Raw genomic sequence first — 16152 nt, forward strand, 5'->3', positions numbered from 1 at the left:
AACATCTACACCACTAAATATAACATGTTTCATTAAACATAACATTGAATAGATATATTTTGTTTTGTATTACAAATTTGATACATTTTTATAAGCTTGATTAAAATTTAAATATATGATAAAGCTACTTATAATACGAAACAGACGAGTAATTAATTACGATATATACATACTCCCTCCGTTCTATAATACAAGAGTTTTTGAAGGGATGTGATATTTTCTAGTGCTACGAATCTAGACAGCCTCTTTGTCCAAATTCGTGATACTAAGAAATGTCACGTCTTTTTAAAATCTTTTATATTTTGGGATAAATGGTGTAGTACATATATAGTAGTGTAGGTGCAAGTTACATTTTCGGTTGAGACAAATATTTGCTGGGATACGTACACTAGTAGTGCTCCTTCTATATATTTTATATTCATCATCACGTAAGTATAAAAATGTCTTTTTAATTGATCCTTATATAACCTGACCCGGTCCTTCACTTAACATGCAGTATTATTATATCTATACATACATGTAATTGGGGTATTAGTTAAGAACTCGTTCCTTGTATATAGGAGAGTTAAAGTCTGCTTGTTTCTTATACTCACATCAAATGAAATACATGGAAGAAGTTAATAGCCCTATCGTTTCGCTTATTAGTGGAATAAGTCAAATGGCATACTTATAAACAAAAAGTAATATGTGAATAAAACTTTTATATACGTTTTCTTAGCGTTTTAAAAGCAAATGCTGAAAAATAAACTTCGATGAAAAAACCTTAAAATCAGCCTTAAGCATAAATGAAAAGATGAGGCCTTATGTTTTAAGAAAACTTTGTTACTAAATATATAGTTTTGCGATACTTCACTTTAAATCTATAGTTATGTGATAAATTTGGTGCTAAATATATATTTTTTGATACATCTCTATAAATATATAGTTTTGTGATAATTTGGTTAACGTATATGTAGTTTTATGAAATTTATTGTAATGATAAATAGTATATAATAGAGAGGCAGTAGTATGCTAAGGGGAGAAGCTATATTGTGTTTTGACGGGTGCACATGAACCCTTCAAATTTATAATTTCACTTAAAATCACTAAAATATATAGTGTTGTACTGAAATTTTCTAGATTTTCAATGACAGTGCACCCTCTTGTTTTAATACTAGCTTCGTCCTTATGCAACCAGCAGGCTGAATGACGCAGCCGTTGAAAGTCAAAATTTAAAGCCTCGTACCCCAGTACAAGCAGCCACGCAGGCATCGAGCAGCGACACATGCAAGTGCATCGCGTTTTCCCCGGCCTTTTTCCAGCACATCCAGCCTGTGCGCGCGCGTCCCTTTGCGTGCCCCATCGGCCATCGCCAGCCCACCACCATCAGCTGCCTGTGCCCAAGAAAAAAAAAGAAGTTTGCACGACTAAACTCGATGGATTGATAAAGGAAGAGTATTAGCTTTTCTTTCCCTTTTTTTCTCGCCTAAGTGTACTTATTATATCTACTGGTAATAGTAGTACGTACGATCGCTAGCCTAACTAATTTGGTTCTACTAATTAAGATCGTTCGGTCGCAGATTTTGTCATGTAGCGCGCGCATCCTGTTTACTGCTTTGTGACCCATGTACAGGGAATTAACGTACAGATCTGCACACAGTCATGGATTCCCGCGGCCAAACTATTCCTCCTCTTATTAATAGTCACATGATTTCCCGGATGCCCACCCGCCACCCGCACGCTCGAAGAAATCCCGTCAGAATATATACTCCCCCTGTACTTTCATAAATGACGCCATTGACTTTTTAACCAACGTTTGACCACTCGTCTTATTCAAAAATTTTATGCAAATATAAAAATACTTATATCATGCTTAAATAACATTTTGATGATAAATCAAGTCACAATAAAATAAATTATAATTACATAAATTTTTTGAATAACACGAAAGATCAAACGTTTGTAAAAAAGTCAACGGCGTCATACATTAAAATACGGAGGGAGTATATTTCTATTCTTTTCTCATAATTAGTTAGGCACAAAATTTTAGAGCGATTTTTCAATTATTAATAAATGGAAACTTACAAACTTAAAGTGAGGAGAATTTTTTTTGAGAAACACGGTATAATCATAGACGCTTACAACACGTGCACGCTCATATCTTTATGAACACATATATACACTTTATCCCTATAAACATCTCCCAAAGACTAAACCGGTATGTCATGAGATTGATGAAGTCATTATGGATGTCTCGTTGTTGACAGGTACATCGTCTACCACCGAAAGAATAATTAGCCATAAATACGAGCACCGGTGTCAAGTATAGAACTTGAGAATTTTGATTACATGAAAGACGCGCAGAGTTACACTTGCGAATGTGGAGTGCTCCTCCTTAATACGCGCTCGAAGAGACGAAGGCTAGCACAAAAACTTTAGCTTACAAAAATACTATTAAAAGCATGCAAACATGTATTAGTAATTGTAAGTATCACCTACTCCCTCTGTTTCAGGCTATAAGACTTTCTAGCATTATCCATATTCATATAGATGTTAATAAATCTAAACACACATATATGTCTAGATTTTTTTTGGAATAATCACCGGAGGGGAGAGTTTCCCCACCTGAATCCACTACTAGAAAAATCATTTGTTGGTACGAAAAAAATCGTGGCATCAATACTAAAATTGTGGCAATAGATGCATGTTGCCACAATTTTAAAATCGTTGCTAGCCGTGGTAATAAATAGCGTGGTAATAGGTTATTGCAACGATTTTTTTTTGTGGTAATAAATTTAGATGTTGCCACGGAATGGATATGGCAAAAAGTCATATTGCAACACTTCACATCGTTGTAATAAAAATTATTGCCACCACTCCATATGTGGCATTAGTTTTATATACCAAACTAAAAGTTCAAATATTAATCTATCATCCTATCTATTTTATCTATTTATTTTTTTTGATATTGTGTCTTGGCTAGGATTCGAACCCAAGACCTATCCTTCACGCATGCTCTCCTTTACCAACTCACCTACGCATCAATTCTGTTGAAAATGCATATCGTTCCATTTGAGCCTACGTAACTGAGATTTGAATCATAGATTTGAATATCTAAAAGATTTCAAATGAAAAGGTTATTACCTATAAAATTATAGATCTCGTCGAGAGCTATAATTTCCATATAAAATTTGTCTCAATCCGTGTTCATATGAAAAAATTAAGTTAAATTATGAGACGATAATTTTTTTATTGCAACGAATTTGTTGATCGTGGCAACAAAAAATAGTGAAAAGTACCATGTACTATGTAAATTGCCACAAAAAATAAAATTGTGGCGATAGAACATGTTTTTTTGCAACAATACGATTTTTTGTGGCGATATCTCATTTTCTATTGCAACAAAACTACTAAATAAAACAACGATTGTATATCGTTGTAATAAAATATAATTATTTACCACGGAAAAATTATCATTGCAATAGTACAATATATTGCTACGAATTATTTTTTGTAGTAATAATTTGGTGGCAATAGCTCAATTATCTTGTAGTGATCTTCCATTGCTAAAGAAAGATAGTTCTGAGTTACAGAGATTGGGCTATACCAGCGGCGAGCCATTACAGATTAAACAGAAGAAGGGGGGAGGAGAAACTGAGAATAAGAGAGGCCACCACCTTCCCCAAAGAGACAACAAATTGATGTTAGGCACCTGCAAAAAACCCAACCAAAAGCCAGAGCAACCTAATGCTAGCACCCAAGCTCATCAACAAACATTTCCTTATGCAGACTTGGAAACACCAGTACTCCTCGTCGAAGGGCCTTTCTGCCACAAGGTCAGCTTGGTTTAATAGCGACCAAAAGACTGTGGAAGTCAAAAACCACCCGCATCAAGCCATCAAGAATCCAACTTAAACTTGTTGCTGCTTGTATCAGTGCATGCCGACGCCCTTTGGGGGAAGGAAGCCCCATTGGAGGGAGGGCCACTGAAGGTTGCGGCCATAGGCCGCTCGCATCGAGTTTTCTTTAATCCGGCTATAACAATTTCTTGCAAGTTCCACGCCCTCCAACGCCCTTTTAGGGAAGGAAGCCTCAAAGGAGGAAGGGTCGCTGAACAATGTGGTTGAGGACATGCCAAGGAAAAGAGAGGAGACGAATAGGGAGCTAGACAAGAGAGAAGTGGTAGATGGGGGAATCCAATAGATGGAATTCCAACAACTGCGGCAGCAGGGAAGGGCTCAAGATCAGATGCTAAGCCAGCCGAAAGAGAACCACCAGCTCTAACAACAAGACAAGCCATCAAGCAAGGAGCAAGCCTAAAAGAGATCCAGAGAGAGGTGAGGCACGAGCAACACCTAGATGATGGATGAGAGCCAAGCTGGTCAGGGCAAGGAGTAGCACAGGTTCGGTGGCTAAAGAGACATCACAGTTATAGAGCGCCTCAAAGAGGAGGGAGGACAGGGGAGGGAAGATGTTGCTGGGCAAGGTCACATTTATAGAGCATCGTAGACCACAGCCGTTGAGGCCACAGCCCGCCGCCGGCGCCACAGAGCCGACCACGAGCCGCGGGTCGGCGCACCGCCAGCCGGAACCAGCTACGGTGCACAAGCCGTCGAGGCCAAAGCCTCCACCGCCAGCCGCAGGGGGTGGGGGGGGAGACGAGGCCCGCTGCCGGGCGCCACAGCCCCGGCCATCGCAACCTCCGCCCCCGCGGCCTCCGCTGTCAGCCTTCGCCACTGCTACCTCCGCCGCCGGTCGCCACTGCGTCTTCCGCGCGCGCCGACCTCCTGTGCCGGCTGCCGCCAGCCGCCGAGTCGCCAGACGCTGCCACCTCCGCCTCCCATTGACGCCGCACAGGAGTAGCTTGCTCCGGCCAGATCCGGCGTGGAGGCGCCAGATCCACCCGTGGGGAGGCTGGATCCACCGCCTCCACCCCGCGTCATCGGACTCTCCTCCGCGCGCCGGCCCGTCTTCCACGCACAGAGATGGGACGCCATCGAGTGTTGGCCTCGCTGCCGCCATCCTGGCTGGCCGCACGGAACTCCGACGGCGCGCTCCGGCGGCGGCGAGGGAAGGGAGAGGAGGAGAAAGTGGCGGCGGTGGCGCTAGGTTTCCCCCGAGTCGCCCGCGCGTGGGCGACGCGTGGGGCAAGAATCATAAGGTTCTGTACGTTTCCAGGTACCATATATGTCTAGATTCATCCATATATGTCTAGATTCATTCGCATATATATGAATATGGACAATGTTAGAAAATCTTATAACCTGAAACGGAGGAAGTATATATTTTTGAACTTGGGATGAAGTTTAACGAGGCCACGACAGAGACGGCTCCACCACTGCTACATTTCCCAAAACCGGATAACTTAAAATTATATTTAATTTATGTTTCAAACTGTTGCAAGACTATCATTTTGTTCCATTCAAAACTTAATTTTGCAGAATTTTCATACTAACTATGAATTCTATACAAGTTTACTGTTTTAAACTAGGTATTTTAAAGTCGAACTTTACTGTTCCATTGACTCGTTTTACCATATTTGAGCAAAGGCAACACAAGTGTCTATCGACGTCATGACGTGACCTCCACGGATCTGGTGTTGATCGATGGACTGGATGAGGTAGAGCCAGAGAGCTCGCTATGGAGCTGGCGATTCGAGGGAGAGTAACTTGTTACTAGGGTTGGAGTGGTAAATGGTTTAACCTTTTAGCGTATAAAATTTGAGGATTGGATCTAAAATTTATAACCTATTCATTTGTAACCTAAAAATTATTTTAGTGCTAGACAGGGTTGTGAAAAAAAATCCATGGACCTTAACCCATTACTAACCATGGAGGCACAACTTTTCTGGTTTCTGCTGAGACTATCCGTTACAGTTAGAGCTTATTTGGAACGTAGGATTTTCAAAACATAGCTAGGGATATGAAAAATGTGGGATCAAGTGTGTCATCTCAAATCCTTTGTATGAAAAATTACAGGAAAATTGCACGAATAACCATTTGGATGGAGCACAGAAAAAATACGGGAATAAAAAATAGAGATAGATTACAAATGAATTTTTTTCGAGGGGTAGAACCTCATGTTAAGAATTCTCCAAAATCTCCTATGATTTGAGGCACTCCTAAGGAATTTCAAAAGAATTTAGGGAAGCCATTTGTTTGTTCCAAATGACCATATAGCAATTTTTTCCTTGAAAAAACAAACCCTCTAAAATTGATTTGTTCCAAGAGAGCCCTTAGGGAAGTCAATGGCATCACTGTATCGTGTTGATTGATGCTAATTATCCAGTAGCTGCGTGAGGATGAAGGGTCAAAGGCTGAGGTATATGGTTCATGGAAAGATACAATAAGTTAAAAAAAAGATAGTGGCTAACAAGTAGGCCATGTTTTAATATATATATATACAATTTTCTATTTGTATGGGTCGGACTGTAAATTAAGTTATTCGTACTAATATACTCCATCCATTTCTAAATATTTAAAGCCATTGACTTTTTTAAATATATTTAACCATTCGTGTTATTCAAAAAATTTAAGTAATTATTAATTATTTTCCTATCATTTGATTCATTTTTAAATATACTTATATGTATACATATAGTTTTACATATTTTACAAAATATTTTGAATAAGACGAATAGTCAAACATGTGCTAAAAAGTCAACGGTGTCAAATATTTAGAAACGGAGGGAGTATGACACAGGCTAAAAGCGAAAAAAATGAAGTGCTAACCTGTAAAATTTACATGGGCCCATTAGAATCACGTTAGCATTTAAAAACACAGTATTCTTTCATGGTTGATTCGTTTGCTTTTGCCTACGTAGAGGAAGGGCAATACCGCTCGAGGCTTTCCTGCGTTGTAAATGCCTGAGTGCCTACCCAGCTTCCTCCTCCTCCTCCTCCTCCTCCTCTTCGTCGTCGTCTTCTTCTTCTTCTTCTTCTTCTTCTTCTTCTTCTCCTCTCTCTCTCTCTCTGGGTTGTCAAGAGAGTGTAGTTTGGGCTACCGTTTGTTGGAAGGCCCTAGCGGTTTAGCTCTTTTTAAAAAGTTCTACCCTACATGTAAGTGAGATGATCACTAACAACCGTCATATAGAAAGCACAACCGCCGGGGAGAAAATGATCTCAGGATCGGAGCCCTGTGAACCTTTTTCTGACGTACGTCACTGACTCAAGAGATTAAAGAAAAGACACTGATTCAATAGTAAACTCCTATATATATATACTCTTTTTTTCTTAAAAAAAATTACACTCGTACGCTTGCTCGGTGGTAAAGGCACAAGTCCTTAAACTTGTCTTGACTCTATCATCTATATATATTCTTGAACTCTCAAATATATTTTGGGTTTCCGAACTTTTCGGGGTGCCATCATAAGTCCAAATGGATATCAACCCACTATGCGTATTAACATGGCATGCCACGCTGGATCCTCCTCCTCTGCGGGGACTTGGTGCTAACATATGGATCCAACGTAAAAGGAGGAACCGACTGACAAGTGTCGCTCACAAACTTATTTTTTCTTCTCCTATTCTTTTCTTTTTCCTTGTCTTCCTATAGTTCGCCAAAGAGCAGATGCTGTTGTTGACGATGAGTGAAGGACGGAAGTGAGAGATCGATGCCCTCCATTGACGTACTGAGGAGCCGCGGGACAGAACCAGCGGCGACCGCAACCGTGAACTCATTGGTTACGAGGGAGGGAGAGAAAGAAGGGCGAGTGACATGGACATGCTAGCCATGGGCACAGAGTACGGTGCCAGGGATTTCACCTCACCATCTGCAAGTCGTCAAGCCAAAGAGATGGGGGACAACCTCCACCACCGCCAGCCCTCGGAGGCACCATCCTCCTCCACACCTCTCTCCCTCACTCATCTGTGCCACCGTCTTCTAGGAGGGCGATAGGATGGGCGTGTCCCTCCGCGTCGGTAGCACATCGCCTATGTTGTTCAAGATCGAACAGATGGTGCATGCTCGATGCAATCGGCGATGCCGATGAGCTCTGTGCCAAGCACCTCCGCACCTCCACTCCCTCTCCTATTGATGCCTCCATGAATCTCTATGCCTTTCTCCTCATGTTTTTAACTCCATCACAACATTCCAGTTGACCACAAGTGGAAAGGCGCTCACGTCTAGGCTATTGTCGGGCAACATCTCCTTCTTGTCAAAGCTAATAGCTAGGGCGCCGACTTTTGTCGGGCGAGATATCGCCTGGCAGGGGCTTGAGTCCCAAGGACACCACCAAGCTGGAACTTGAGGACGGGAGGCGGGTCCTCACCAAGGTGTGTTCTCGAATGTGAGTGCGATGGCATGAGGGAGGGGGAGAGAGAGGCGTGAGGGAGAGACTGACATGTGAAGTCTACCCTTGCGTGGGATCCACATATTATGACCAAGTCCACAAGCATCAGCGTGGTATGCCACGTTGGCGCACAGAGCAGGTTGAGATCTATTTGGACTTGTGACGGTGTCCAGGACTGTCACACCTGGAGTTTTCCCTTCCCTTAGGTTCCAAATCACTAATAAATGGCTTCAAGAATTTGCTTTGGTTAACCAAGAGAAAACCCCAGTTAACAATACATTAAATAATCGGAATTGTCCTGGAGAATTTTTTTTAATTCTCTTTGCTATGAAAATCACTAACATGACTTAAAGAGTCAAGCTAATAATTTCTTCCTTTGCCTTTGGTCATGAATTGTTCCCAATTCACTCCCCTCTCAGTCCGCGGTTTCGTTTTGCATGACGAACCGTATCCGTTTCAGTTCACGGAACCGTTTCCGTTCTTTTCCTAAAACGGCACCGCATTGTTTTTCCTTTTTGGGAAAGTCCTAGTCTCCCCCTTGTTTCCTTTTTCCCTCCCCCTCCCCAGCCGGCCGTGCGCCCCTCCTCCCCCTCTCTCGTGCGCGCCCCCTCTCCCCCTCTTGTTCGACTCCCTCCCCTCCTCCCAATCCTACTCCCTCTAGGACTCCACCTTTCCAAGTCTAGTCCTCTCCTATATAAGTGATCCCTCCCCTGTTTCTTTTCCTTTTCCTCCTCAATAGCGCCACCACCGCCCTAGCTGCTGCCGCCGCCATCGTCGCCCTCACGTCGCCTCGCCGGTAATCCGTTTTCCCTCTTAATTGAATTGGTTGAACCCAATGTCAATTATCTCCCCATCTAACCTAGCCCGCTGTGTCCTCTCTAGCGTCGCGGTCGTCGATGATCTCGTGCTTGCCGCCGGACCGCCGCTGCCATCGTCGTGTTCCCTCGCCAGTTTTGCTCTCCGGTGAGAACCTCCCTCTTGTTTTAGGGTTAGTTTTCTCCTCGTTTTAGTTGGTTTGAGTCGTGCTGCTAAACCCTAGTCGTTGCACCGCGCAGCCCCGCCTAGCCGCCGCTGTGCCGCACCGTTTAGCCGAGCCACCGCCGTGCCGCGCCGTCTAGCCGAGCCGCCACCGTGCCGAGCCGCCGCAGCGCTGCTGTGCCGAGCCGAGCCGCCGCCTAGCAGAGCCGCGCCGCTGCCATGCCAAGCCGCCGCCTAGCCGAGCTGCTTGCCGCCGTTGTGCCACGATCGCGCTTTGCTAGAACCTAGCCGCCGTTTGTCCCGTTGCATGGTAGTTGAGTTGTTTAGCCGCAGGTGCAACCCTAGGTTCATACCGACCTATCGTTTGCCGTACCGGGGCTTTACCGTGAATTGTGTCTAGCCCGCTGGTTTAGCCGCAGTCATTGTTGAGTCGTTCCCTCGTTCGTTCGAACGAGGTGTCCTCCGTGGATCGTTCGTTCGTCCGTGTTGAGTCGTTCTTTAGTTTAGAGCCGTTCAGAGCCGCCGGTTCCGTTCACCGGTTTCGGTTGATCATTTGGGTGATCTCGTGTCATGTGAAATTGACTCGTTGAGTCGGTATCTCGTGAGTCTCGCTTGCTAGTCAATCTATCATTTGTTCTTATTTTCCTTTCGGGCATTAATCTCAGTCAATTGATTAAGGTTTTTATGTTATTAGTAATAACGCAGAGCATCTTGTAAAATTCATAACTAAATAATCTGAGCTCTGTTTTAACCCATTCAAATTGCAGTAAATTCGTTAAAATGTCAAGAATCCATGAAAATTGGTTTCTTTTGCTGTTTTAGTAGCTTTTTAGCTTGTATTCATTGTGTGCCTTGTTTGTCGTTTAGACTCCGGCAGTTTCGACGCTCCAGTTTATTTTGACGTGGTCGCTGAGGTTCCGTCAGCTCAAGAGCAAGGCAAGTCATACAGATATCATTTATCATATTGAGCCTATTTGCAAAACCCCTGCTTTTCTCTTAAAATTGCATTATTTTTATAATGTCATGCGGGATGGAATTTACCGTACTCAGTCTTTATTTACCCTGATTCATTGATAGCCTGGGATAATAATTTGACTAGATGATTGGTTTAGGAATGCTTAGACATGCTTAGATCAACTAGCTCACAATGGGATTTACTATAATATAGTCCTTAATTTTATGATGATGTTATGCCATCTTGGCATATGGTTAATTAATTAAATATGCTTTATTGGTGGGTCGTGGGTACATGCATGATTTATTTGGTGGTCGTGCCCATAACAATTAAGGACCGGTTCTCGGGAATCCCTGGAAGATATACTCGTACTAACCACAAGTCAGATGGGCTCCAGGCTGAATCTTAAGTATAATCTTTTTTAGCTAGCACACCAATGGCAAGGGTAGGCATGATGGAGTATGGATGGACCGGGAGGTGATCTATGCTGCTTCCGGATTTACCTAGGCACAAGTAGGGACTGCCCATCGCCTTATAGGGATGGGGTGAAACCGGAGGTGGGTGTGCTGGTTAGGTGTGGTTATATGGAGGGTTTTGTCACGATTTCTGCATGATTTATTTGGTGGTCGTGCCCATGACAATTAAGGATCGGTTCTCGGGAATCCCTGGAAGATATACTTGTACTAACTACAAGTCAGATGGGCTCCAGGCTGAATCTTAAGTACAATCTTTTCTAGCTAGCACACCAATGGCAAGGGTAGGCATGATGGAGTATGGATGGACCGGGAGGCGATCTATGATGCTTTCGGATTTACCTAGGCACGAGCGGGGACTGCCCATCGCCTTATAGGGATGGGGTGAAAACGGAGGTGGGTGTGCTGGTTAGGTGTGGTTATATGGAGGGTTTTGTCACGATTTCTCCCTTTGGGGCATGGTTTTATGTGTGGAATCGTGTCTTGTGGGTAAAGTTGTACACCTCTGATCAGAGTAAAACTATTCAAATAGTTGTGCCCGCGGTTATTGGGTGGTCAACCAGCTCACCGTGATTAGTCTCACCTTAATAATTTGACTTAATGAACTGGTGTAGTTCAAGTGGTTTGGTTTGGCTTGTCGTAACGTGGTTTAGCGTTGGACAGTGATGATATTAATACTGCTTAATTATCTACTGTTTTACTGATTTCAACATATGATTTATAAATGCTGCTTTTACTGTAAAATATCTTATGAGCCAATCCTTTGATTACCCTTGCATCATACCTTCCACTTGGTATGACTTGTTGTACGGTGGTTGTACTCAGTCTTGCTTTATTTTTCCCAATCCCCCAGAAGCTAAGAAAATTTTCCAATCCCCAGAAGCTGAGAATCTGTCAGATTGTGAGTTAGAAGCTGAGAATCTGTCAGATTGTGAGTTCTATGAAGATTAGGCTTGTGCCAGACGTCAAGATTTTGCCTATGGAGTATGGAGGAAGTTTCGCTTTGCTGAGAAGATTAAGTTTAGTTGGTCTTTAGTTTTTTCGCTGCTTTTCTGAGTTTATTTTATATTTTTGTAAGACGTGGAACTGTATCAAATTGTCGATTTAAGGGTTGAGGCAGCATTTATTATGACTTTTGCAGCCTTGGAGTATCTAGTGAAAATGTTCAATTCAATATTTTACATGACATGGACATGTTAGCTATACTTGGCAACCAATCTCATGTCGCTCATAACCAGTTACTGAACAAGGCCCTTGTGTCACTTATCATTGCTATGACATTGTTTGATCTTGTAACTAGGAGGTTAAGGCTGATGTTGTACCGCTCAATTTAACTAGGAGGCTAAGTCACCCTATCCTGCTAGGTGTAAAATTGACGGGGACCAAGGCCCCCTAGTCCCACCCGTTGTAAAATTGATGTTTAGTGACTCATACTAGAAGAACATCTTGGATTTAATCTAAAAGATTATAATGATCTTCATAGAGAGAGAAAAGATATTGCAAGATGCTAAAAAAATATTAACAGTGTTTCAAGAAACAAGTCATATTAGGGTTGAGATAATTTTTCTACATAAACATGGCCAGCTGTAATCCTTTACTATTAGCATTCTATGAAACAACAAATGAATACATTATTTCCCTTACTCCACTACTTGTTGAAAACTATTTCATTTATGACGAAGAAGTATTTGTGTATTGTTATTGTTTCTAGCCATCTGAGAAAACAAATCTTATATTGTATTTGTATACTAATTTTTTTATGACTTTGGCAATGCACCCGAACCACTACAAACAAGTATGGAATAAACATGTCATTTTTGTGCCCCTACTTAGTTATAAGCATCATTTTTACATTCTCTAACAATCCTTAACTGTAAAATTTAGAAATAAGATGGAAAAATTTCATGATAAGACAAATAAGCATCATTTTTTACATTTATAACAATCCTCAACTATAAAATTTAGAAATGAGATGGAAATATTTCATGATAAGACAAAATAGTGAATTTATTCTCACAAAAACTTAGAAAGAGTTTATCACATTTTTAAGTGTTTTTAAATGATTTTAATCCTCTTAATGCCATCTATAGATTTCATGGTTTTAATTATAAGTAACACTATCCAAATTCTTATTCCAAATTCATATAACAACCACTGATAGTAATGACAACTGCAATCTAAATTTTTAGGTTTCTGTTGTTAGTCGGATTTGCCACATGATTATATAGATTTGTGGGGTTTGACTAGTGTAGGCAAAAACTACGTATCAAACAACATGTACAGAGAAAACATGGACTTCTTATTGAGGACATCACCACTGAAAGTCTCATCTAGTGACACTTTGTTTATTGGATCAGCTAGTGACACTTTGTTTGCCAAGGTCATGACTAACTCAACCAAAGAGCAGATGTATGCAGTTGAGTAGTGTTTTGGTAGGTGTATGCAGTTGGGCAGTGTTTTGGTGTTACTTATATTAGTAATTGTAAGAGGTGTGTCACCAAGGCATTACAGGACATGCAACAAGTAAGTGTTTCAAAGATGGATGCTATGACATTTTATAGCTTATGTAACCTCAGAATTTCTGGTAAAGATCTTAAGTGCAATATTAGACATGACAATGCTTATTTAGTAAGATGGTTATGTTATTTGTTGTTGCTCTGGCAAGATATGCAACATACTTATCATGCTACAGGACGAGAACAGGTAATACGAAATGGATATATAATATCATATATGGACTCACAAAATTCTTAATTGAGTTAAACCGTTTAGGATGCCAGATTTTTGTGGGGATCTAGTCTCTACTCCACATTTTCAAATTTGTTTGGTGATCTAGTCTCTACTACACATTTTCACATGTCAACATCAGTAGCGACTTGAATATTCTTTGATCTTGTACTCGCTCTCGATGTAATTAGGAGTCTAAGGCCGATCTTCTACCCGCTAAATGTAACTAGGAGGCTAAGGCCCCTATCCCGATAGGTGTAAATTGACGGGGGGCCAAGGCCCCCTAGTCCCAATCAAAATTAATGTTCAGTGACTCACGGTAATTGTATTTAAATTGATTATACACTGTAGCATAAATATTAAGTCTATTCAGAATTACTGGTGAGTTGTATCTTGTTACATATATAAAAGGGAAAATTGTAAAAACCACCCTAAATGTCACTATGAGTTTGAGATGCCTCCCCAAAAGAAGATTTGTTGCAAATCCCCACCTCCTAATTCATCTTGTTGGTTTGATTTAGGCACCTTCTCTCCACACGTGTGTGATTCCTGAAGAATCTCATGGCGAAATCAATCAAGCCCCACTCGACGGGAGCAAGAGATTGTGTTGTTTGTTCTGTATAAGACGATCATTTCGTTGGGTTCTCATGGCCATTTCATAGTGTTTTTCATGGTATACTAGCTATATATTTCAAACTGATTCATGTGTACTGAACAATATATTCGTTTTTTTTTTCAGGGACGTAATGAGTATATAGAAACATTTGAACATGAAGCAGTAATCATATAGCCAGATTATAACTGTATAACTTCATCTGTTGCAATTGGTCAGATGGCCCAAAATAGCAGATTTCAGTACAGTTTAATCAAAAATTAAGGCCACACAATCTAATGCAAAAGGAACTTGTTGACAAATCATCACGATGAGCGGGACTTAGCTAATTTCACCACGAGATGCTCTAGGAATCACGCAGTGCAGAGGGAAGGTGCCTAAATCAAACCAAAGTGAATTAGGAGGTGGGGATTTGCAACAAATCTTCTTATAGGGGGGCATCCCAAACTTGAAGTGATATTTGGGGTGGTTTTTATAATTTTCCCTATATAAAAAGGCGCAACATATTTGGCCTATACAATGCTTGGAACATGACAACTAAACAATATGAAAGTGCATTAAGGACTTGTTGATTTCACTGAGTTGAGATAATAAAATTGATATAAAATTAAATTCAAGAAAAATTATTTTCCCAAGATACGATTTCCTTCCAACAAAACGGTGTTTAGGTTAAATGCACAGGTAGCCAGTGGACAATTATAAAAATTTAAAAATATATTTTAAGAGTTCGAGAATTTAGGTGATATATATAACAAGTAAATTTAGAAACTGTCCATTCACTTAACTAAAAAGAGTACCTTCCCACAATCGACAGAAAGAATAAACCATTGCGAAATATTTTACCTTACGATAGCTTGTCGGTCGAACAATTTCAGTTTTTCTCGTTAATTATTTGCTCTACTCGTACCGATAATTGCCAGACACGTTTTCCTATTTTCTGTGATTGGTTTCGGTCTCGACGTATCACTACAGTGTAATTAGGTATATGCATTAGATGTGTCCTCCTCCATCGTGTACGTCCATGATCCACTATGGTGTGGTCTTGACAATTTGATTAGTTATTAAGCGTGTGCACATGTGCATGCTGAAACTGAAGAGCTTTGCACTGTTCACTTCGATCGTACATTTCTTTTTCGTGCCAAGACAAGCATGCTAGTTAAGCTGGACAATCCACAACACGCATTATATGTGCATATATGTCTGTACAAAAACGGAATTAATTAAGAGCAATCTTGATTCTTGAAACACAAATCATATGAGATCTACCTAAGCTCTCAATGATTAACCACACCTCCCCCTTGCGATGGACAGATATGATGGTTTTGGTCTCTCACACTCACAGGTCATAGCACGTGCCTGCATGACCCTTTCCGTCGAGGCCACGAGCTAAATTACACTGACATGTTACTTCCATTAATCAACCAGCTGTTAGTTAATCAGTGACTAGCTTAGGTAGGTGCTTTGCTACTTTCTCTTTTTTCTCTTTCTTTCGCTTTTCCAGCCATGAGATGTAAAATTAATCCAGCTAGATAGTTAATTAATCTAAGCTGCGTGGATCGATGCATGGATGGATGGATCGATTCATCATCCATGGGAATAATCGCAGCTGCAGCTAGCTAGCTAGTTTAGCAGTTGCCATCACATATCGGGATCTGATGCCCAGCTGCCTGAGCTGATGAATCTTTTTGCAGCGGTGTAGCAGCTGAACATGATTGATGGGTAGGTTGCTCGATGCCCACCGACACTGACGACCATCTCGTTTTATATTAACCGACAGCTTGATTAACTCAGCTGATGGGGAGGCTGCATGGAGCCTGTGTAAAGCATAGATCCCCAAATTGTTGTGGCCTGCCTGCTTCACTAGATAGTGCCTGCATAAATATCTAATTAAATATCCCATTTTCTTTTGTTTCCTGCATAAAAGAGTCTCTTGGCATGAGTTTTCTGGAGATTATAATTGATTAGAAGGTACAAATAAATTGTTTCTAAAACAAAGAAGGTACAACAAATAAATTCTACAGGGAAAATTTGATCTCCCATGCATGTGAGTGTGTAGCACCGGCACAATTTTGGTCTGCTTAATCAATTTGATCTGCATCAAGTTGTAGTTGACTCGGAGGATATATAAACCTGCTTA

This window comes from Oryza sativa, chromosome 3 (assembly GCF_034140825.1).
Source record: "Oryza sativa Japonica Group chromosome 3, ASM3414082v1".
NCBI classification, from domain to species: Eukaryota; Viridiplantae; Streptophyta; class Magnoliopsida; order Poales; family Poaceae; genus Oryza; species Oryza sativa.